The sequence below is a fragment of the Camelus bactrianus genome, chromosome 2, assembly GCF_048773025.1.
Source record: "Camelus bactrianus isolate YW-2024 breed Bactrian camel chromosome 2, ASM4877302v1, whole genome shotgun sequence".
In the NCBI taxonomy this organism is placed as follows: domain Eukaryota; kingdom Metazoa; phylum Chordata; class Mammalia; order Artiodactyla; family Camelidae; genus Camelus; species Camelus bactrianus.
In genome coordinates, this window is record NC_133540.1 from 27,448,817 (window position 1) to 27,475,113 (window position 26,297).

At 38.3% G+C, this 26,297-nt stretch overlaps 1 protein-coding gene across 1 annotated transcript in view; it reads right to left on the reverse strand.

Annotated features, from left to right (window-relative positions):
* Positions 1-26,297, reverse strand: part of ARFIP1 (ARF interacting protein 1) — a 1,058,373-nt gene that overhangs the window by 272,090 nt on the left and 759,986 nt on the right. The gene's annotated exons all lie outside the window — the stretch shown is intronic.

Consider the following 26,297-nt stretch of genomic DNA (forward strand, 5'->3'; position numbering starts at 1 on the left):
TGGAAACTTTTAACATTTTTTGAAAGTTTAAGTAGGCCTCCACTCCTTTTTAAAGCCAATTATCTTATAATTCACATTTTATAAAGCATTCATTGTACAAATACTAATATGCTATTAACTAGTGAAAAGATAAGTGGCAGAGGCAATTGGTGGTCAATAAACAGATGCAAAATGCACAATTAAATACGCGATAAATGCTGTAAGTGAAAAGACGCAGTGCGATATTAGTGGGGGGTGTGTGTGTCTCTTAGGCAGAGGGAGGCCTTTCGGAGGAGGTCACACTGAAGCTGAGGCTTGAGGAATAACAGAAGATAGACAAGCAAAGAGTAGGGGTCCCAAGCAGAAGGAACAGTAACGAGGCCTCGAAGCAGAAAAGGAGTTGGTATATTCAGTTAGAGAAAGGATTTCAGTGAGGGACCACTGAAAGGCTGAGGTGTACAGAGCAAGGGACCAAGGGGGACAAGATAGGAAAGGGGGCCAGATCATGTAGGTCATGAACAAAGTCTAGATTTCATTGGAAACACAATTCGTTTAAGGTGGTGAAACACTGAGGTATCATGATTCAATTCATGTTTGAAAGAAATGACTCTGGCTAGCTTTTGGCAGAAGCAAGAGTAAGAGAACACAGAAGTCAGTGAGGCCACTACTCCAGTGATCCAGGAAAGAGTGGAGAAGGGCTCACAGAAACTCTGGAAGATGAGAAATAGTCAAGGAAGTAGAAATGGCAGGACTCATTGAAAGTGAGAGAAAGAGGGAGGGAGGGATTGAGTATGAAGGGGCCTTTTGGATTTAGCAACTGGATGTGGGATGGTCCCACTCAATGAGCTGGAGGAAAACCAGGAGAGGGCACGTTCTAGGGTGGGCACTGGGTTGAATCAAAAGTTTTGTTTTGGAGATGTTGAGTTTGAGGTGCCCGTGAGGAAAGTTCTGAATTCTTAAAGATGGTCCTGCTGGAAGATTCTTCTGTGATTATTTCCACCAGCATCTTCAGTCTTCAAATAAGGGAAATGGCAAGGAGGCAGTGTGATAAGTACAGTGAACATATGGGATATCTGAGCTTCAAGGAGAGGCTTGGGGAAGTGTTTAAACCATGGGAAGAGATGACCCACCCTAGGGAGAGGGTAATCTGAGAGATGAGATTAGGGCTCCAGGTTCAAGCCTGGAAAACTCCAACATTTAAAGACTGTATTTAGGAGAAGTCAGCAAAGAAGCCTGCTAGAAAGAGTGTCTGGAGAAATATGAGGGGCCCCAAGAGGATGTGGAGTCACGTAAGAATGCCCCAGAAGAGCGTTTTGAGAAGGTGGAGTGATCACTCATTTCAAGAGAAGAATTTTTAACAAAGATGTAGAAGCTGAAACCAAGTAGAAAGTTGGGACAACCCAAAGGTCACAGTTTAGACCACTGTATATGAGGTTTCATTTACAGACTAAAATTCCATTGACAGCACATGTCCAAAAGTCAAGCGCAGCGTCTAATGTCCTGCAGGATCCTTTACTCCTGGAAGGAGAGAGAAATAGAGCTTAAGCAGAATGTGTAAAAGATTTGGCAATGTATTTAGTAAATTTCAGTGACGAGATCAAAGAACAGGTTTTTGCTCAAGTGGGTGGATTTATTTACTGTTAAATATTTCTGCATAATATTTCTGTATAAATACACTCTGAGTGTAGCTATATTTGAACCAGTCATGTGGGAAGTAACACGCAAAAATAAAGTTTTGTTTGAGTTACAATATTTACATGGCTTTCTAAAAAATTATAATGTTTCTATGGCTACTATAGTATCTTTTTCTAAAAGAAAGGAAAAAATGTAGTTCACCTGACATGGGAAGGAAGGAACCAGGTTTCTGGAGATTCTGTTCAACAGGTATACATTTTTAGGCATATGAACACTCCCAGGACAGACAGGTGAGACATCCCTGGCCACATGGTGAGGCAGTGAGGGAGGATGAGTAACAAGTACTCCTCATTAGTGGGTGAAATTCTTTTCCCACTGTTCCTTCAGTCTTACCAAATAACCAATCAACCCCGTCACACTGAAATCTATTTCTCTCCTTATCCCTAACTTCTTAGTGACAAGATCAGAGTTGGCTATCAAGGCAACATTATTTACCTGCATCAGTTCTCACTTTGATTTTTGCACCTAAACATGATTCCATGTGTTTGTTCTTTGGGTGGTTGGACCACCATGGCTTCCCTGGCAGCTGTCCAAGCCCAGCTGTACTGGCTGCAGGCAGAAATCCAAGGGGGCGGTTGCCTTAACGTTACCAGCTAATACTTTGTTACTTAATTATTGGCACCTTCCGGCTATGAGCCAGCAGAAAGAATCTCAATTTAGTTCCTGAGGTCAGAGGTGGGATGAAGAAAGAGAAGAGAAGAGGGCAGAAAGGACACGGATCAATCTTCACCAACCTCTCAGTGCAGTGCTTGGTGAGGTCAATTCCAACATCAGTTTTCACGTACTCAGCATTTGTTGCATGCTCAGGGTGGTCACTGTGTTTGTTACTGGCCAGATTCTTAAAGCAAGCCACTATGATGATCAATTATGAGAGACAAAACAGTATCAGGATATGTGTCCTTTTGAAATGCAAATAACCCTGAGAAAAGTAATAAAAATTGCCACTGCTTTTGTAAAATTCAGAAAGCATGTACCACAATGCTCCTGTGAGCCCCGTTTGGCACCTTTTACACATTCTACCCACTCAATTAGAGGAAACTGACAAGAGGAGAGGCAGAGAGCTTTCAGATTAAAATACATCTCAAGAACCCTTTCCAAGCTTCAAGGTAGAAATTATTCATAGACTTATAGATAAATAAAATCGTCCTCTTATAACTTTACAAAACTGTTTGGAATGCCTTTTTCCCTCGACTATCGTCAAATAATAATTATTATTATCGTCAAATTTTTATTCCTCATTTTAAAATCTGTTTATTTTAGAACTGACTACTTCTCTCAGTTACTTTGACATCCCTTTCTACTGGAGAGAATATAATCTAAGATCAGTCAGTGATGATGTTATTCAAAAGGTTGGTCACTCACTTACATTGAGAAAAGACAAATTTTTTGAAAGGCATGTTCAAAGTGTGTGTAAACATCTTTAAGAAGCCACTCCATTATGACATTACACACTCTCTTTTGGAACAACCTGATTTTAAAGCTCATTCCTTTTCCATGACATTTTTTTACTGCTCCTTTGGTACAAAAGATTCTCAGAAGGATGGAGAGAAAAAACACTTTTAAAAAGATAACAAGGTGTTACATAACAGGATGACATAAAAGCAAAATGTATAGAATCTAGTGACCTAGACTAAGCCCTTATGAGCCTCGACTTCCTCTTCTGTAAAATGGGGACAATAATAGTACCCACCTCCTAGAGTTAGGTGTGCAATAGACGGCAGCTATTATTACTGGAAAGCTACATTTGGGGTTGGATGCCGATGAGTTTGTTTTAGGAGGACTATGCCTCAATTAGGAGCCTAAGATAACTCAACACTGTAGGGTTAGACATGAATTTTTTGATTCTGGGACAAATTCACATTCAGTATTCTAGTTTATAAGACATGAAAGAAAGTTCAAAGCCTTTGTGGAAAAAGAAATCTTACTGAAGTCTTCTTGAAGGAAACATTCATTTATTCATTCAGCAAATATTTCTTGAAACTCACTCTACACCAAGTATTGCGCTAGGTGCTGGGGAGTTAGCTAAACAGTTTCTGATCTCATTGAATTTGGACTAACGGAGGAGATTGCAATTAATCAAATAACCACTGATAAATAACACAATCTATAATAAAAGCACTGAAGAAAAATTCTGACTTTTTTGATCTTGGAGAATAGAATAGACATTGAAAAATATACTTGGGCAGTATAATTGTGCCATTTCTCCATCTCAATCATTTTAATAACTGATGGTGATGATGCTAGTACTTGGGTGCCCTTGTTTGTGTGTGGTGTCATCTGTTAAGATCAGCTGTACTGGGGGAGGTGCCAAGCTGGCAGAGCAGAGATTCACAGCTCGCCCTTTCCCACAAATACACCAAGAATTATATCTACAAACCCACTGAATCACACAGAAAACTACTGAACTCTGGCAGAGTGTCTTTTGCTTTGAAATACAGAAGGGTACTCACAAAATCTGATAAACAACAAGTTCATACTGCATAGTGCAGGGAACTATATTCAATATCTTGTAGTAACTTATGATGAAAAAAAATATGAAAATATATGTATGTCCCTATATGACTGAAGTATTGTGCTATACACCAGAAATTGATGTAACACTGTAAGCTGACTATACTTCAATAAAAATATATATAGGAAAAAAGACAAAGTGTACCAAATACATTTTGAGTTTTCAAAATTGAACTAAAATGTAGAATCGTTAAAATGGCAAATGGATGAATCTCCAAAGCTACAATTTCATATCACGGCTGTGCACACATTTTCAAGGGGCAAGAAATTCTAGACAGGATGCCTGGCGTGGAGCTGGGGAGTGGAGGCAGAAGCAAGGAAGATCAAGGTTCCCCAAGCAGCTGTCGAGCCCCCTCAATCAGGAAGCCCTGAGTCAGAACAAGAGAAGGACCAGAAGATTCCTTCTCAGACTCAGAGCTCAGGCTTCAGAGTGGGGCAGGACAAGAAGGGCCAGGTCAGGGCACCCAGGAAAGCAAGCCTCCGGGGGAACACATTTTTATAACTTTCCACTTGTATTCAAAGAATTTATCCAGAAGGCCTTCTCTGCAAGGTATTTTTCTAACAGTAGATCACAACCCATTCATGTGTCATGAAATAAATGTAGTGGGTACCTACCGGCACTTTAAAAATGTTAAATTAATTAAAATATAAACGTAGAAAAATTTGGTGCACTTTCTCTGTAGTAAGGGTGAAGCAGCTTATGTTTTGGGGTGTATGTATATACTATGTGGGCTCTGGGGTTTGCTCAGTGGTGGGAATTCCCTGAAGAACATCCTGTCCCCTACTTTTCTCAGGATATGGTCCTTGTACATTTCAAACCCTCTCGCAAGCAAGCTGGGCGGGGACAAGGGGCCACAGAGCAGAGCTCCTGCCCAGCTAAATGCAGGGGATCAGTCTGTGCTAACGATGGTATCTGGATGTGGGACTGGCCCGCCAAGGAACAATCCAGAAGGGATGTCCCTTGAAAGTGAAGGAGGTAGAGATCAAGTACAAGGCGAAGGTGTCACCTCCCGGGATGGGAAGGAAATACGTAGGTTGGAATTGCTGAGATTGGGCCATTTTTTTGACCTGCAAAGCTGAGACAGAGACTACGAGGTGGGTTGGCCAGGCCTTGGAGAGTTCTCCTGAGGACATGGGCCTCCGTTAGGGTTTCACCGGTGAGTGGGAAAGGCGCTGATAACAGACAATTGGGGGTGGGATTAAACTGAGGGCTGACATCCACATTTTCTGTGCTGGGCTCTGTGCCCTTGAGCAACTGCGCTGGGCACCTGTCAGCTGTCCGTAACTGAAGCCTTTGTGTTTCAAACAAAGTAGGCTTAGACGAGCTTCCTTCTCTCCTTAGCACCTTCATGACTAAGACTGCTTTCCAAATCCTGTAAATGCTTTCTGTTTTATTTCCCGATTTGATAAGATACTTCTTTGACTGTAGTTAAAAAAATGAAGTTAATTTGTTTGAGAACTTTTCCCAGAGGGATAAAGGGGACACAGTCTCTAACTTCAGATCCTCCCACGTTGCTTCTGGACAGCAGAGAGAATTCTCAAAGAAAAAGGAATGTGTAGTGGGTCTTCCTTAGACTTCTCAGAGCATTCTGAAGAGGACTCCTTGAGGACAAAAGGGAAGGAAAGGTCAAGGGGTGACTTTGTACGACTTTGGCCAACAGTGCGGTCACCTTCTGCTGAGAGTTAACAGTTGGTGGAGAGGCAGGGAGAACAGGCTGGTCCGCTGGGATATGGACAGATAAGCTGCGGGGGAAGGAAAACCAGGGCAGTGAAGAAAGATGCCAGCTTTCATGTCAGGCGTCAGGGGTAAGGGGCAGGGGTGGTTCCCTGCAGAGGCTCAGAGAAGGAGAGTCTCCATCAGGGACCCAGAATGTGGCATGAACCATCTGGACAGAGGTGGCAAAGGTCAAGGATCACATTTCTTTGAAATGACCTACCCTGTACTTGCGACTTCAGCCTGAGTCTCTGACCTCCTCTTCAAGAATGTGAGTTCTTCCTAAAGCTTTTCTGGGTCAAGTCCAAAGGCCTCTTTATTTCCCACGAAGAGAGGGAGAGGTGTTTCTTTAATCCTCTAGCATGAAGCTTTTATGCTGTAGAACAAGTGTCAGCCTAGAAATGAGACAGACCTGAGTGGCATTTTTTAAAAAGTTCTCACCACAGACTAGCTATAAGCCCTTAGGTAAGATAGTTAACAAGTTAGGAAACTCAAAGAGCTGCAGTTTCTTAACTTGAAAATAGGGGAAATAATACCTCTTTTGTAGGGTTGTTGTGAGGATTACACAAGATCAAGTTTGTAAAGTTCAAGGCCATTGCTGGGCACCCAATAAATGAAGGCAGTATGTATGTTACTATCTTTCCATTCCAACGAGCAGTTAAAGGACAACCACAATAGAATTGGCAACTCTTTTAGAACACCAGTGTTGATCAGACTATAAACATTTGGGGGCACATTTACAGAATTTTTCATTCAAGATGGGGTCTTTTGAAAGGCTTTTATGAAAGTGTAGCATGAAGCTGCTTGGACAGTTATGCTAAAATTCCATGTCAAAATCAAAGGATATGTGTCCAATTTTAATTCTTGAGTGATTCTCAAGCCTAAGTATTATCTAAGCACTTTGCTTTTCTTCCTTTCCACGTCTGCTCTTTAACCTTCGTCTGTTTTATTTAATTTTGGCTTCTCTAATATGGTGAATGTGAATAAGGTTTGGAACAAGGGCTTAACAATTGTAGACATTTTAGACTTAGAGCTAAAACATACTTTGGGGATAATCCAGTCTAGTATTTTCCAGATGTTACTCATTCAAAAATAACATGTCACTATTTTATGACATATCCTCATATCATTTACTTAATATTTTTCTTGATGTTGACTGGCTTTTAAAAAACCTTAATACCTGCTTTACTTCTAAGCTGTAATATTCATAAACATCACAGTTTTATAAGCTAGTAAAGAAATACATAACTTAGAGCAGTTATCCACATACCCCTAAAATCATCGCACCTACAACCAGTGCTAGGGGTAGCATACTTAGGTAAACACTGATCCCATGCGTTCATTTTATAGATGGAAACACTGAGTCCCAAGAGGTGTGAAGGGGTGTGTCTTGAGTCTCTCTTTGATTGCAACTCCAATAATAGGCCTAATAACATTGAAGAATTTGGTAATTAAAAACCACCTGGGAATGCAGTTTGGTACAGCCACTAAGGAAAACAGAATGAAGATTCTTCAAAAGACTAAAAATAGACTTACTACATGACCCAGCAATCCCACTTCTGGGTGTATATCCAAAGGGAACTCTAATTCAAAAAAATACATGCACCCCAATGTTCATAGCAGCACTATATACAATAGCCAAGACATGGAAGTAACCTAAATGTCCACTGACAGATGACTGGATAAAAAAGCTGTGGTATATTTATACAATGGAATACTACTCAGCCATAAAAAAGAATGAAATATTGCCATTTGAAGCAACATGGATGGACCTAGAGATCATCATTCTAAGTGAAGTAAGCCAGAAAGAGAAAGAAAAATACCCTATGATATCACTCATATGTGGAATCTAAAAAAAAAAGGATACTGTGAACTCACCCACAAAACAGAAACAGACTCCCAGACATAGTAAACAATCTTATGGTTACCGGGGAAAGGGGGTGGGAAGGGATAAATTTGGGAGTTTGAGATTTAGAAATGCTAGCCACTATATATAAAAATAGATTTTTTTAAAAGTTTCTTCTGTATAGCATAGGGAACTATGTTCAATATCTTATAATAATCTTTAATAAAAAATATTAAAATAAATATATATATGTATATATATGCATGACTGGGACACTGTGCTGGACACCAAAAATTGACATATTATAACTGATTGTACTTCAATAAAAAATAAATTTTAAAAAGCCACCTGGATATTTCAATTGGATGAACTCCCCCTTTCCACGTTTCCCATATACTCCCCAAGATCCAACAGAATAGGCAAAATAAGGATTGGCCTTGGTGAAAGAGAAAACACTACGTATTATCTATAGATCCTTTAAAAAAAAAAACCAACACTGAGATGGGTCAAAAGACAGAAAACTAGACTTTGTAACTTGTTTCTCTCTTAAAACAACTTAAAAAATCATCTGAACACAGCCCAAAGCTGAAGCACGTTTCTCTCTTTGCTTATACCTGCTGACGGAGTTCATTCTCACTGACCAGGTTAAGGTCAGCAGTATTGGCCTCCTTATGACCCTGAATGCCTTGTTCATTGAAACCCAAGTGTTAGTTCCTGTTTGCACCATTGTACCTTGTTAGGGAAGGTATTTCTATTCTCCAGAGAGTGAACAATAAGCTACTGTATGTTTGGTCTCTAGAGTTCATTTCTTCATGTTTTCATTAGTTTTATTCATAAGATCCTATTAGAGTCAATTGTTAAATTGCTGGAAACGTCCCCAACAAAGGACAAAAAGGTTCTTCTATAAAACAAGAACAGCCCAGCCCCTGCCCAGACTTGAAGGACCATAAATTAATGTAATAAATTGCAGAATATAAACAAGTAACTTTTCCTCCTACCCTCCTAGGAGCCTGGGATTCGTGAGTCCACGTCCGAAAGTAGGTCAATAGCATAGAGAAAAAAAAATTCTACTAAATACTAGTTGGAGTTCACTGCTTTGAAAAATTGTTCTCCCACCTAGTTAAATCAGAGTCCATTATGTTCATTTTGCTGGATTCAGGTTATCACACATAACCTGAAATAATTGAAATGATTGTTACATGCGTTAATAACATCTCCTTTGAGATATTCCTGTTTTTTTTTTAAAGTTCTCCTTCCACTTCCGGGGTTTATGGTAAGAAGGACATTCCTCAGTTTACTCTCCAGGTTTCATTTGACACAATTCCATTGCAGAGTTACATTTCCCTAGTGTTTTCCTAGAATCCCCTTGTCTCTGTTTTGAATTCAAGGAAGCATTTGAATATTTAATCTATTTTGATTCGTCATTACAAAAAATACATTATCCAAAAAGTTGCAAAATTGGAAAGTATGCCTGATTATGTCATTTCTAACCAAGAACATAAAAGGAAATACACCACTTAATTATTTATTAAAAATTAAGTATTCAAGAGGGTTAGTCACTAACAAAAGACAGAAACACAAGCAATTCTATGTCAAGTGAGAAATTTGAGCATGTTCATTGGAGTCTTAATCTTTTATGAATCGTACAATTTAAAATAAAGCGACATGGGGGGAAATTACAATAGAGTGAAGAAAGGAGGCAATTTTAGGGAATTACAATGTATTGAAAACACATGGCAAATACTTCCCTCAATACTGATGGCTGGGATCAAGCCATATTCTATGTGAGCTTCACATTGTTTTTCCATCCTACATTCCAGCAAAGTCTGAAAAAAAGCAGAGTAAGGAGGCAGGGATGGAAATGTTGCAAAAATATTTGTTTTACAGGACAATGGATGTTTATCTTTTTTTTAAATTGAATCTTCCCTAACAGACAGCTGCTTAATGGCCCTCACTCACTCCCCCTTCCCCTCGTCTTTTGTGATTTTTGCCCACAGCAATCCCCTAAAACTGCTAGAGTGGCTTTTGCTATTGCTGTTCTTTGAATTTTTAAAAGCAAATGGCCAACCATCTCTCTAACTTACTGGTAGAGTGTTCCCAGAACAGTTATTAGCCCCTCTATTACACATCGATGCTTAGTTCATTCCATGAACTTCAAGACAACTTCCAACTGCTTATTTGCTTTTAGCACTTTTCCCTGCAAACTCAGAAGCCAGCTGCCATTCCCTTTATACCCTTAAAATTAGCTGGGAGAGTATAAAATGATGAAGGATCTAAGGAAAGGGCCCCACCCCTCCAGGATCCATCCCTTCCCATTGCACCCATGGAAGCATTTCCTTAAGAACTAAAGGATCCTCCAGGGCCCCCTCCCCTGCCTGGGCTGCAGCCCCGGCCTAGGGCACCTGCAGTCCTAAGAACACACCTGCCAGGCTATGTCAGCCTCAGTAACTTGCATTTATAAACAAGACAGAGGATGAGACCTCTGACTTGGAACCAAGAGTAATGCTCTGACCAAGAGTCATTGCCTTTGTGAATTGTGTAATTTTAAATAAGCAACATGGGGGCATTACAAAGAGTGAAGGAAGAAGGCAATTTGGGGCATGATGGTGTATTGAAAACACATGGCAAAAATTTCCTTCGATGCTGAGGTATGGAATCAAACCTCTATGGTTATCCTTCTGGCCCCTTGAGCTGGACATGTTTTTCATCCACTCCTGCAACACGCATCTGGACACTTGGGCTACAAGCTTTACCTTCTTGCCCACTCAAGACCCTAAGTTTCAGTAGCTAGTTTGCCTGCCCAGAGGCCACGCTTTGCCATTCCCTCCCTGTCAGTCAGATGCCTCCCTCTCCTTCCTCCTGAGTGTGGCCCCTTTCATGGTTTCCCAAGCTAGACCAGCGTGGATGGTGTCACCATGGGACACCCTCAGTCCTGGTTCTCTCCAGCCTGTGCTTCCCCCAACTTCCTAAAACCCTGTACTGACTCCTCTCCAGTTCCCAAATTTAGGAGTTAAGGAATCCAAAGGGAGATTAAAATTCTGACCCCAACTTTAAAAAAACTAATTTTGTTAAAAATGTGAAAAATGTAAAGTACTTAGGTAATCAATATCCTCAAAAGTTGTCGTTTACTTAGAGGAACTAATAGTTTAAGCCAATGAGAATTTCTTAGTACTGCATTTTAGAGGGAAAGTGATCAGATCTTCGGTCTGAGATGAGAAAGTAGAGAGAAGGTGAGAAAGGCCAGAAAATACAAAAACGGTTGGAAAGATGAAAAGATGGGAGGTATTTATTTGTGAGAAGAAACTCATTTGCAGCTTCTTGACACCCTTTAGGAAAGTGATGCTATAACAGATGCATTGGATTGGATTGTCCTCTTATTTCTTCTGTTCAGTAAATACTAGTGGACCAGTCCCACCCGCCCCCCAAAAAAAGGGCTGTGAAGAGTGTATTCATTCTAGTGCTCACTGAGGATGGGTCAGGCAGTGCCTTAGAAGGCATATCATGGAGATAAGGGAGAGTTTCTTGAGAGTCGCCAGACCAGTATTTCCCAACACCCGTATTTCCTCTCCTGGCCTCAGAATGGCCCAGCTCACGTTGTCAAAGGATAAGTCATGGACTGTCCCCACTCTGAGACCCAGTAATTCCACTCTGAAGAACATACTCCAAGGTCAAAGAAAAAAGTTATCTTCCACACACTTGTTCATAGCAGCATTACTCACATGGTAGTGACATCTTTTAGGGGTCAGCCCAGCCCATGAACTTGTCTAATCTAGGAATTCCTGCCCCTCCTCCCCCACATGGGCCCTGGCATCCTTGTATGTACTGGATAATTCCACCTCCTGATCTACAACTCAGCCGGGGATGGATTTAATGCAAGCTGGGATGTGGAACTAGAATGCAGAATCCCAGGTGAGTCTCAATAGCAGATGGTCAGGGAGTAAAATAAGCTCGAGCTATGGGATAACTCTGTTCCCCTACAAGGAATGACAATCAGGGCAAGGGAAAGAACAATGAAGCAGATTCACCGAGAAATACAGAAATAAACAGAGGATGGACTGACAACTTTCTGGCTTCTTCCAGACACTCAAACTGCATTTTTACCCTTTGACTCCATGACACACCCTTCTACCTTTTTAATAAACTTTTCAACTTTTTTTTTTAACATTTTTTATTGATTTATAATCATTTTACAATGTTGTGTCGAATTCCAGTGTTTAGCACAATTTTTCAGTCACACATGGACATATACACACTCATTGTCACATTTTTTTCTCTGTCAGCTACTATAACATTTTGTGTATATCTCCCTGTGCTATACAGTATAATCTTGTTTATCTATTCTACAATTTTGAAATCCCAGTCTATCCCTTCCCACCCTCCGGCCCCCTGGATAACCCTTTCAACTTAAAGTAACTTGAATCACTTTTTGTTGGTCATAACCAGAGTCTTAACTGAGACAGCATAATAAAAAAAAAAAAAAATCAGAAACAACTCAACCCCAAATAAGAAAATGATTAAATGAATTACTACATTAGCAAAATTGAACATCTTTGAAAGTGAGGAGGTTTCAGATTATCTACATGGAAAAATTCAGGCCATAAAGCAGAATGAATATACTGCTTACCACTTTTAAACTGTAGATTTAGTAGTCAACAGAGACTGGGAAAGTACACAAAGTAACATAAACACTTACTAAGTGTATGGAATTTCTGGAAACATTGTCTATACAATATCTTTAAAGTAAAATTTAGATCCCTGACATTTTGAAATAGTGACTTCATATCTCACTTCAAATCTTTCCCAGAATATTCATGATTCTGTTAGAGATATTTCCCATCAGCCTTGACCTAAAGTATGAAAGTTGTTCTTGAGAGGCCTGGGAGGGCAGAAATGCCAAGGTCCATGCACATGAAAGAAACAGGGGAGGTCTGGAGATAAAGAGAAATATGATTTTTCCGTGTCTAAGAAATAGATGGGATCACCTTAGGCTTTTTGGTATGTTCAACCTTTAAAAATTTTAAATACAATTTAAAAATAAAAATTGTAGAATTCCTGGGCCTTAGCCTTTTTATTCTCAATTAACTACTCCCATGTTACACATAATAAATAATGGACATTTTTCATTATGCACTTGGCTGTGGCATGGGGGCAAATAATTCTAAGAACTTTTATTATTGCATCTGATCTTTGATACATCTTTAAAATTTTTTTATTGAAATAGTCAGTTACAATGTGTCAATTTCTGGCATACAGCATAATGTCCCAGTCATGCGTATATATACATATATTCATTTTTCATATTCCTTTTCATTAAAGATTATTACAAGATATTGAATATAGCTCCTATATTTGTTTTTTAATCTATTTTTATATATAGTGGTTAACATTTGCAAATCTCAAACTCACAAATTTATCCCTTTCCAACCGCTTTTTAAAATTATTTTATTTCTTTCTTGGAGGGGAGGTAAATAAGTGTATTTACTTTTTAGTGGAGGTACTGGGGATTGAACCCAAGACCTCATGCATGCTAAGCGTGTGCTCTACCACTGAGCTTTACCCTTGCCCCTTTTGATACGTCTTGATGTAAGCTTACGCATATGTACAGAAAACCCATTACAGTTATGTTTTTGCTTTGGCAGCTTTAACAATGACCCAGTGCAAGTTTATCCTTTATGATTATGAGCGCTATCATAACAAACACTCCTTGTAACTTTTTTCTTTCTTCTTTTTTCACCCAAGAGATTTTCTAAGGTTAGGTGTTGGCAAAACCTGTCATTATAATTTCTGAAAATCAAGGCTAGGGTGACTGAAATTATTCACAAAAATGACAAGAAGTTAGTGGGTTCTAAAGATCATATGACTTTTTTCTATCTGTGTCTTAATCAATCAAACAATATAAATACATTACAGAAAGTTTGGAAAATACAAAAAAAGGTGAAAGAAATCAGAGATAATCAATTCCCATCACTTCAGTGTTATAAATGTGATAGATTTTCTCATGTGTTTATTGTTTTCTAGTTGTAATTGGTGTGCATGCAAGTTTTTATTCTGATTTTTCTTCATTCTAAAACAGAAGGCAAATAAATAAGACAATTTAAGATAGACATTGATAATGTCAAGTCAGCAAAAGAGAGTAATGTAGAGTCAGGAAAAGTATCACAGAAGTGTCATTTGAGATGGGACCTGACTGACAAGAAGGAATCAGCCTTGTGAAAGTCTGGGCCAAGCAATCCTCACGCACGAGACAGCAAGTGAGAGGACCTGGGACAGAAATAGACTTTAAGGACTAGAAAGGTGGCCAGCGTGGATACAGTAGATGAGCCAGAGAAGCATGGAGGGAGATGAGTTGAGGGAAGGATGCTCTGTGTGTGTGTGTGTGTGTGTGTGTGTGTGTGTGTGCGTGTGTGGGTGTGAGAGAGAAAGAGAGAGAGAGAACAAGAGTGAGGAGGAGATCCTGTGGGACCTCATGGGATATGGTAAGAAGATTATTTCTTGATCTAGGAGCTATGTGAAGCTATGATGAGATTTTCAACAGGGAAGTGACATGTCTGATCTAGATTTTAAAGAGTACTCTGGTCACCAAAGATACTGTACAGAAATTATTTCTGCATGAATGAGGACACAAATGCTTAGAACTGAATCCCACCTCAAATCAGCAACACCATTCCAAACCATGTGTCAAGAATGCTCATATGAGTGGGAGTTATAGGGGCTTTAGGTAGGGCTGTATCCAGGGGGCTGGAGGATGTCCTCAGATCTTTCTTTTCTCTTCAATTAATTCTGCTTTTCTTTCTATGTTGTCTTCACACTCTCTTCTGCCCTTCAGTGGGGTTACAGCTGCCAATAACCCAAGGTCATCCAAAAGGAAGATCTACCTTCATTTTGGAAAAATCTGGAAAAGGACTCAAATTGGTCAGACAAGAAAAATGTTTCCTTTCTTTGGCCAATTACCATGCACAGGGGGATGTTAGGTTGGGCCATCCTGACACGCATCCCACCAGAATCATACAAGATTGAGACGATTCTCCAAAGGAAAGGGATGCTGTTATGAGAAGGAGATTGGTAAGCAGAGGAGGGGAACAAAACCCCAAATAGCAGCTGCCCAGCATGGTCCTTCATAGTGAATCTTTTTTTTGGTTGAATAATATTCCACCATATGTATATTTCATCCATTCAGTTTTTTTCCTTCAAAGTATCATTTGCCAAGTTCTATACTTTGCTGAACCAGTTCCTACTTATTATATAATTTGGTTGTTTCCAATCTTTTATAATTGTAAACAAATATTCTATGTTTGTCCTTGTGCATATGGCTTTTTCCATAGTTTCTGTTTTCTTCATCTCCAGAAAAGGGACTATGTTAGGGCATGAGATCATTTTTTCCCTCTTGATACATTTTGTCAAATTTATTACTTTCTAAAAGGTTGTGTCCATGTGAAATTTCACTAGTAATGCAAAAGCATATCCATTTTTCTGTCCCCTCTACATTAATGAGTATCATCACTTTTTAATATTGCCAATAGGTGGAAATGATATAAATTCATTTCATTTGCTGCTTTTAAAATCACAACCACTAGTGAAAATTTTTTGTTTCAAACTAGCTGTAGCATCTCTTCTGTAAATGTTTTGCGCATGCCCTTTTTCTAATTTATCTGTTAGAGTCTTAGCAATTTTTACATTTATTTATCTGAACTCTTAAAAGTTTTTAGTCCCTTCCCATAAGTGATTGTGTTTCCTAGTTTGCTGTTTGCCTTCTTATTTTAACTTTCGAAATTATGTTTGTTTCTGTGTTGTTAAATTTTTCATTTCTTCTATTGTTTTCAAACTTAGAAATTCATCCTTTTTCCAGAGACTTGAAAATTATTTAATTCTATTTTCTTTTAGTGTATCTAAAGCTTGATTTTTCTTTTTTATCTCTTTATATATTCTAAAAGTTACTTTTTTAATTTGAATCATGTACATTTTTAATTGACTTTGAATCTATCTATAAACTATTTAGCAACCTAATTGGGATGATAAAATATTTACATACAGAAAGGTAATTAAATATACAGTACATGATAGATGTCTTACAAGAGTGGTCAATCCATTGACTTCATTTACTCTCCACTATATTAAAAAATCAATAAAAATAACTATAATTTATAAGTACCCTACATGTGCCAACCAGTCCTTTTTTTTTAATGTACTCTTTTTTTTTTAATTGAAGTACAGTCAATTACAATGTGTCAATCTCTGGTGTGTGGCACAATGTCCCAGTCATGCATATACATACCTATATTTGTTTTCATATTTTTTCCATTAAAGGTTATTACAAGATATTGAAAAATTTAATTTTTATTTGTGATGAGAGATGAAGATATGAGTTGATTTTTCTCCCAGTTGCTAGCTGTTCAGTCCATTACAATTTATGGAATGATCTTTCCTTCCCAACTGATTTGTGATACAACATTTAATATGTATTTTATACATATTAGAATCCATTTACAGTCTATTGTCTTTGAGAGATTTGTCAAATCAATCCTTATACCAGCACCACAAAGTTTTAATTCTTATTGCTTTATGTTTAGAATCTGATGAGGCTAGCTCTCCACCTCATTTTTCTTTAGAATAGCCATGTTGTTTTCGTTTGCTTGCTCTTCCAGATGAAGGCTAGGATAACATCCAAGTGAAAAAAAAAAAAAAAAAGATCCTATTGAGCTGTTGATTGAAACTGCATGAACTTTGAGAGAGGAAACTTATGGAAAAGATCCAATTGCTAGAGTCAGAGTTCCCTGCCATCAAGTAGATCAGGGCTCTGGTATCTTGTTCTCCTCTGTCCAGTTAGCGTCCTCTATTTAAGAACAAAATTCATTTACATGAAGAAGAAACTTCCTGTTCTTGTGGAGTTATTATTTAAACTCTGCTTTTTAGGAAACACTTCTGTTGTGGCTGATCTCAGAATTCAAGGTAGGACATAAATAATCAGTGGGTTTTTAAGCTAAAATTCCTATACTTATTGTGGTCTTTTTTAAGTTATAGTGTTTATATATTTTTTTCAGCACTTAAAAAAAGAGACTTAGAGGTTCAGGATGGAAATCTGTTTCATTCATTAAATTTATTGTACTTCTCAAATTTATTTGGAAGTATGAGGGTCATGTGTCACTTGTTTGTATAGCTAGCCATTTGGTTTGCTTAATCATTTATGAGTTTATTATAGAGAGTAAGATCTGAAATCTTTACTCACTAATCCTTAGTTTTCAGCTGCAGATCTCAAATTATATGAATGGTGCCCCCTAGAGTTGTGCAGTGTGTAACTCACATGGCCGTATGTTAAAGCCTTGGTGATAACCATCTGCTGAACTTGAAAGCAAGTGTATATATTTCCAGACTTCCAAGGTCACACCAAGTGTTGAACTATAACCTAAAATTATTTAGGCACTTTCCTAGGTGCCTCTTAGACAACCTGTATTTTTTCTAGGGAGGAAAGAAATGATGGTGATAATGTACCAGTAACTTCTGTTTTCATAACCTCATTTTATCTTTATTGTAACTGTGTGTTGTGAAAGACAGGTATTATTAAGCCCCTACATTAGATACGTGGAAAATGAGGTTCAGGTGGACTGTGTGACCTTCCAGGCTATTAAGTAATAGAACTGAGCCTTCTGACTGTAACGCCCCATCTCCACATTATTTCCTTGTATAGAGATATTCAAAGAATGCCCCCCATCTGTTGTAGTCTAAAACTTTAAGACATTTTTTCCACATTTGGAATCTTGGGAAATTGTGTGTGGGTTTCTTTTAAAATCCATCTTGAGTAGGTTATAGCTCCCAAATGCTATATTCAAGTTTGGGCTCTCCTTGTGTAGGGTAGGATTTAGGGAAAATTGTATTGCTTTCCTTGGCGTCAACTTTCTTTATCACTTGATGAATTGCAATTGGTGGACAAATAAAACCGGCTTAAAATATACACTCAGGCCAGATTTGAAGAATAAAGGAAGTAACAAAAGGTCAGCCAGAGGAGTGGGTGTGGAAGTAGGAAGGGGCAGTACTATGTCTCTGCTTTTTTGGTGATGAGGAAGATGTCCTAATTGTATAAGTCTGTGTTTTGCTTTGTTTTGTTTTAAGCATCAAATAAGACACCTTTTTCTCCCCTCCCTCCCATGGCTGTATTCAATTGACTATAACTTGCAGATCTTTAGAAAAAATATAGCGTGCATGTGTGTGTGTGTGTGTCTGGGTGACTACATCTTGTCTCCTCCGATGATTCACAAAATTATACACAAGCTGTCTGGCTGCTACAGGAGATCTTAATTTTGCATCCACCGTCCACTTATATGCAATATGGACTGTTTCACCTTCACTTTTATTGAGGTGCTTTCTCTGTCTTTATACCTAGTCTTTGAACTTCTGTTTGTGTCCCAATCAACTTTATTTGGATTCCTACTTAATTGTCATACTCCCAAAGTTTTTCTTTTTCTTTTTCTTTCTTTGTCAGGTAAACATTTTCTCTCCTGAAGAATGTTGTGGTCAAGAGAATAAAAAAGTCTTCTTTGTAGTTCTCAGAATAAGGAGCAGTTTCTTTTCTTGCTGCACTGCACACTGCCCAGCAGGGCTTTAGTTGGCACTCAGTGGATATTTATTTACTCAACCTAAAATAGATTCTAAAGAATGTTACCTCAAATATCACATTCATTCATTCATCTACTTGCTGGAGCTCCTTTAATACTATGCTGGAGTGCAAGTCAGGGACACAATAAAGCTTCACGGACTTTTTTTTTAATTAATAGATTTCATTCTTTTAAAGCAGCTTTAGATTTACAGTAAAATGAGCCTAAAGTACAGAGAGTTCTCGTATATCCTCTTCCCTCTCCCCAGTTTCCCCTATTATTAACATCTTTCATTAGTGTGATGCATTTGTTATAATGCATGAGCCAATAGTACTACATTCTTATTAACTGAAGTCCATAGTTTACATTAGGCTTCAATCTTTGTACTGCATGTTCTGTGGGTTTTGGCAAATACATGACTTATATCCACTGTTAGAATATCATAAGGAATAGTTTCTCTGCCCTAAAAATCCTCGGTGTTCCACCCATTTATCCCTCCCTCCTGCCTTCCCTCAGGCCCTTGACAAACCAGTGATCTTTTACTGTCTCTCTCTAGTTTTCCCTTTTCCGGAAGATCGTAGTGTTGGAATCACAATATGTACGCTTTTCAAGCTGGCTTCTTTCACTTAGCAATATGAATTTAAGGTTCCTCTATGTATCTTCAAGATTTTAAAATTCAACCAATAATCCATATTAAACACCTACTACGTGCCAGGCAGAGTGCTAAGTGCTAAGTACACTACAGCACACAAGACAAGCAAGACTGCTGTCCTTGACGTAAGCTGTGGAACTGTCAGATATCCAGTACCCAGCGACAGCAGAGTTTCCAAGGCGACAAGTACTGTCCCTGTTATGCTGAAGGCCTTCTCTTTCTTCCCTGAGAAAATCATTTGTTTACATCATCAACTATGAGGAGAGCAATGGTACCCACAAATGATTTACCATGCTCCCGACTGACCAGTTCCCTCTGGTTAGTGTAACAGGCATGAGTCCTGGTTCACAATGTAGATCCGTTCTAATTCTTGACTACAGAATTTGATGAAGCATTGACAGGAAACTGCCCCCAAAGGTGATCTCCACCTATTTACTTAGCACATTTGGATCTTTCTTCCTACCAAATGGCTAATCTATATAAATTTATTTTGCCTATAGTCAGTAATAAAACCTACAATTGTAGTTAAACTTCCAAAAAATAATATATGGATCACCAATAATATTGATGCGAATGAAAATTCAAGGATCCTCTGAGTCATCAGCTGGTTTCTTCCCCTGAGATAGGCAAGATGCATCTCGCATGTGCTAGATTTCATTGGATTCACAAAATAAGGAATCTAATTCCAGGCTCAAGTCAGTTCTATTTCATTTAAAAATATTTCATGTTTTAACAGGGGAGGGTATAGCTCAGTGGTACAGTGCGTGCTTAGCATGCACAAGGTCCGGGGTTCAATCCCCAGGACCTCCATTAAAAATAAACCAATAAATAAAGATTGAATTACCATCCCTCCCAAAAATTTTTTAAAATTTCATGCTGTAAGTTATTTATTTATTTATTATTTTTCACTTTAGATGGAACTAAAGAGAGGGATCTCCATTATAATTCATAATAGTTTTAAGTTTTCAGTGAATGCAGGGCATAATTTACCCTAATTGAAGGTATTTATCTTCTGAAAGACCAGATAATGCTAAAAATAGAATATGCTACCAAACAAAGCAGCATTACGTATACCATTAGAAACAATACTGCTAAGAACATGAAAATGTGTAACAAGCAGATCAATGGGTTATGTTAGGTTTCTTTTTTTCTCTTTAAGCCTTGAGGTTTTCTGTCCTATAAGGTATATTTACCGAGTCATGAGAACCAAACCGGTTTTAACCAGATTAGATAATAGACTACATATGATGATATCATGATGCCTGAAGAAATGAACTGGATAATTAAATCTCTGATTAACGCACGAACACAATGGTAATACTGAGATACCCTACTCCTCACTAAATACTTTCATGGATTTTATTTTAAATTCTGAGGCCCACAAAAGAGGACTGTCAAAGTGGTTATTAAATCACAAAGAACATGAACGCCCACAAACAGACAGTTCTTTTCATCCCTACTGCAAGAAAGAAATCTTTAACTGAAAGATAGGAAACCCTGGAAAGGGGCTTTATATGATATATTAATTTTATATCAAGAATGTGCATCTGTTTATGACCAAAAAAAATCTATACCGAGGATAAGAAGGGGACACGATTTCAATTATTCAGGTTGATTATTATTAGTATAAAAAAGAACATTTTAAAATGATACATATTTTAGATAATAGCTTGTTTTTTCCCTTGTGGTCTATTGTCACATGCAGGATGCAGCTGAAGTTCTTTGTCTTGGAGACAATCTGTATTCTTTTTGCTTACAGACCTGTTATATATATATTTTTCCCTCATTAGTCTTCTATCCTTAGATGTCTTAATCATGGCTGCTGTTTTCTTTCCCTCCTTTAATGAGGGAAATAATACACGGAAGGAGAGAAATCTGTGGTCAGATGAGAGGGTGCCTAGGACCTGCCCAGCGCTGGGAGAGGTGCTGCAGGGATGTGGGGTGCTGAGTCTTTTCCTTTAGGCAGAGGGGAAATGAGCCAGTGCCACCTGGGGTCATCATTGGAGCCCAAGGCTCAGGGAAAATCAGTCATACAGATCCTGTCTGTATTTAAAATTCTGATATCATCAAATATCATTATCCATGTTTTGCATTCATTTTGATTTTTAATACGTTTACCTAAACTATTATATAATATAAATATTATACAGTGAAAAACTATTCAAGCTGTACTAGACATGTACATGCTGTAAGACATGTATTTTAAAAGGTGGTTGGAATATTCTAGGTTAAAAAAGACTAAAGAGATAACCAAATGCAAAAGTGAAAATTGTTTGGGTACTGATCTGAAAATACTTGATTACTGAGTTTTTTGGTGCTCTCTTAAAATTTGTATCTCAGGTGAGGGCCTCCTTTGCCTCCTCCTCTTCCCAGCCTGGAAACTGACAACAGGGGCAGTGCAAACCACAGGCTGGACGGTCTCAAGGGGAGGAAGACACACCTTTGCTGAGAGTCATCAGCAAAGTTTTCAGAAGAAGCCTTAAGAGGTGAGTGGAATTTCTGCCCCACCAGGGACAGGTGAAGGGAGAGGGGAGCACATGTGAACAGCAGGCATCTTAAGCAGAAAGAACGTGAAGGACGTGGGCACCAGCAGTGCAGGCATGAGGTCTGCAAATCACAGGCTGACCAGTCAATCTGGGAGTGGGCTGTGTATCAGGTAGTAACGAGAGAAAAAGCTGAAAAGAGAAATTTAGATCCTTCCGTGAACTGCTTCTACGTTTAATTCAGGAGGCAATGGGGAGCTACTGAGAATTTTTTCTTTTGGTTTTTAAATTAAAATGCATTTTCAATGTTTCCTTAAATTATTTTCAGGCACTTTCATAGAAGTAGTTTAAAACTTAAAATGCATTTTTGCTATTGTTCAAGATATATGCCTCTCCTAAATGCTGTGTGAAATGATAGGAGTGAAAACAGGATATCAGAGAAATTTAGAAGCAAGTAGGACAAAGCCTTGGTGACTGATAGTGAGCACAATTCCTGTGCAGCCTGATTTTTCCATGATAGTTGCAATCCAAAATTTTCTGTCCTATTATTTTCATTAGTACATTCTGTCTCCCCCACCAGCTTTTTAACAGCTTTGTTAGGTTGTAATTGATATACAATAAATGGCTCATATTTAAAATGTACAGTTTATCAGTCTGACATATGCACACAACTGTAAAACCATCACTGCAATCAAATAATGCACATATCTTCACCCCAAAGTTTCCTCAGAATCCTTTGCAATCCAGCCCTCCTTCCTCTCACCTCTGCCCTCTTTCCCAGGGAACCACTGATCGCCTTTTCATCACCATAAATTAGTTTGCATTTTTCAGAATTTTACGTATATGAAATTATGCAATATGTATTGAATATAATACATTCTGCAAGATGCATTTTTAAAAGGTGGAGGAATGTTCTAGACTAAAAGAGACTAAAGAGCCATAACAATGAAACGCAATGGGTGAAATTTGATTGGATGCTGGTATGAAAATACTAAAGACAACTAGGGAAAATCTGAATTGGACTGGATACTACATGACACTAGGGAATAACTATCAGTTCTCTTGGGTGTGAAACTTGTATCTTTTTGTAGAGGAATATCCTAACATTGCATTTAAGTGTAAACTGTCATGGTTTCTGCAATTTACATGCTAATAATTCAGGAAGATAATTAAATAAAGCCATATGGCAATATCTTAACAACTGTTGAATAAATCTACATTGTGGGTACAGAGGTGTTTATAAAAGTTCTTTTCAACTTCTTAGCATGTTTGAACTTTTTTAATAATAAAAGTTGAGGAGGAGGGGAAGGACAGAAAATTAAATACTGAGATTCTCCTGGAAAATCTAGGCTATAATCAATCACCACGTTTTTTCTTCCTACTTCCAAATCTCTCACTGATATCCTCTGTATACTCAATCTCATCACCCCACCCCTGATCTGAAATTAACATATATCTCAACCAAGAGCAACAGTGAATCTTGACCTTCACTTCACATCATATATAAAAATTAATTTAATGACCATAGACCTAAATGTATAAGCTAAAACTATAAAATTTCTAAAAGAAAACAGAGAAGTGTAACATAGTGACCTTGAGTTTCACAAAGATTTCTTAAATATAACATAAAAAGCTTAAACTATAAAAGAAAAAAATCAATAAGTTGGATTTCATAAAAATTAAAATATAAATTAAAATCACAACGAGATACCACTCACTACACACCTGATAGAATGGATAAAATTAGAGAGACTGATGACAACAAGTGTTGGGAAGGATGTGGAGCAACTGGATCTCTCAATGTACTGCTGTGGAATGCTAAATGGTAAAACCACTTTGGAAAACAATTAAACAACCTCTTAAAAAGTTAGACATGTACCAACCAAATGACTCAGCCATTCAATACTTAGATGTTGACCCAAGAGAAATGAAAGCACTTGCCCAAATAAAAACTTGTTCACAAATGTTCATATTAGCTTTATTTGTAATAGCCAAAACAGAGAGTAACTCCAATATCCATCAACTGGTGAACAGATAAACAAATTGTAGTATACTACACAATGGAATTCAGCAACAAAAAAGAATGAATTGTTGATACAGGAGAAGGAAAAAATATCCTCAAAATAATTATGCAGGAGAAAACCTACATAACCTTGCGTATGGCAATGACTTTTTAGCTATAACACCAAAAGCATGATCAATGAAATAAATAATAAACTTTAGTTCATCAAAATAAAAAATGTCTGTCAAAGACAACGTCAAGAGAATGAGAAGACAAGGCACAGACTGTAACAAAATATTTGCAAAAGACACATCTCATAAAGGACTCTTATCCAAAACATACAAAGGACTAATAAATTTCAACAATAAGAAAAACAACCAGGTTAAAAAAATGATCTGAAGACCTTAATAGACACCTCACCTAAAGAGATACACAGATAGCAAATATGCATATGAAAAGATGTTCAACATCATATGTCATCAGGGAATTGCTAGTTGAAACAACGAGATACCACTACACATGTATTTAGAATGGCCAAAATCTGGAACACTGACAACACCATGTGCTGGCAAGGATGTGGAGCAACAGGAACTCTCATTCATTGCTTGTGGGAACGCAAAATGGCATAGCTACTTTGGAGGACAGTTTGATGGTTTCTTTACCATATGCTCTAGCCATTGTATTCCATGGTATTTACCCACAGGAGTTGTAAATTTATCTTCACACAAAAACCTGCACAAAGATATTTATAATAGCTTCATCCATAATTGTCAAAATCTGAAAGCAACCAAGATGTCCTTCAGTAAGTGAGTGGTTAAGTAAACTGCTGAACATCCAGAGAATGGAGTATTACTCAGGGCTAAAAAGAAATGACCTATCTCACCATGAAAAGACATGGAGGAATCTTAAATGAGTATTACTAAGTGAAAGGAGCCACTTTGAAAAGGCTATATGCTGTCTGATTCCAACTATATGACATTCTGGAAAAGGTAAAACTGTGGAGACAGTAAAAAGATTGGTGGTTGTCAGGATGTAGCAGAGAGAGCAGAATGAATAGGTGAAGAACAGAAGATTTTAGGGCAGTGAAATAATTCTGTATGATATTATAATAGTGCATATGTGTCGTTATACATTTGTCCAAACCTACAGAATGTATGACACTAAGAGTGGACCTAACGTCATCTCTGGACCCTGGTGGGGGATGTTGATAATGGGGGAGGCTATGCATGTGTGAGGGCAGGGGATGTATGAAGGAATCTCTGTATCTTTCTCTTGATTGTGCTGTGAACCTAGAACTGCTCTAAAAATAAAGTTGAATTAAAAAAAAACATGCCAAGTGAAAGCAGCCAGACAAAAAAAACTTCTTTGATTATTTCCTTATGGTGGTGTTTAACTTAGATCTCAATGCTTTGGAAGTTAAGTCTAAAAGCTTGATTTATTTTTGGCAAGAATACTTCATAGATCATGCTGTGTAATTCATATTGCATCACATGAGGAGGTAAATAGATTGTTCCACTGCGTAATACTACATGTGATCATTTGGTTAAGGTGGTGATTGCCAGATCTCTCCTCCAGGAAGGTATATTTTTTCCTTTGCAATTAGCAAGTGATCTATGGGCTGTACATTAGCAACAAGTGGGTATCTCGTCTGCACTAATCGTCTCCTAACATTTGTGTCCACTGATAATCCTTGCCTGAACTGATTATTTTATTTTAAAAAACTTATTTTAAAGCATTAATTTTAAAATTCTATTATTATTTCTCAGTGAATTAGCTGGCTTCCTTCCTAATCAACTGAGACTGAAAAGTTTTTGAATGGAACAACTTTCCCATGTTTATTTCCCTTGACAAATCATGCTCATCCTTCATGGTTCTGCTCAGTGAGCCCCTCTTTGAAATCCTAACCTCCTTCTCCTTCCTAACTTCCTAACTACAGATGCTAAGTGTTTTCAAGCCATGTTGCAAATATTACATTTTTTTTCATTCACTCACTCATTCAAAAATACTTACTGTTTCCATGCCATGTTCTAGGCACTGTTCTAGGAATGGGGCACATAGTAGTGAATAAATCAGATGAAGTCTCTGGCTTATATTGTAGTGTATATGTTGGGGGGAGGCTATAAATAAATAAATATAAGCATAAGAGAATGCCAGGTAGAAATACTAGTGTAAAGGGGGGAAAAAGCAATGGAAGAAGGAAGGGTAATGATGGGGCATGTGTTATTTTAGGTAGGAAGTCCAGGAAGGTATAGCTGACAGCCATTAACACCCTGCCCACATTCCCTAAGCACTCTGGAACAATCCAGTCCAAGCTAACCTTACTGGATGCACCTGTAACTCACTGCCTGTGGCCTGAGGGCTTCTCTCTATCTGTTTTTGTGACAGGCCCATGCTTGAGGAAAAGCCCTCAGCCAATGGCCAACAGGAGTTGAAGGACAAACATCCCGCTTCCCTGGCCCCTTGGGTGGGACAGCTCTGATGCGAGATCCCTGCTTCCCAGAGGGTCCCTGCAGGTTGAGCCCCTGCTGTCCTCAGCAGTACGCTGCTCACTAAAGTGCTCTGTATTGTTTCCTTCCCTCTGCGCTCTGACTTCTCCACTCCTCTACCACTGCTTCCTGGCACCGCATTTTACTCTTCCAGCATACCAACTGCACTCAGGTCCTTAGGTTTTGGAGGGACACAGCCTAAGCCAGTAGGTCCTAGAAGTGATGCCAGGAAGGAGACTCTCAGAACAGGATTCTAGAATTGGATCACTTGCTGGTCAGATGGCAACTGAGACCCTGTTACTGTTGGTAAGGGAGGTCACAGTCATGTCCGGCATGGTGTAGC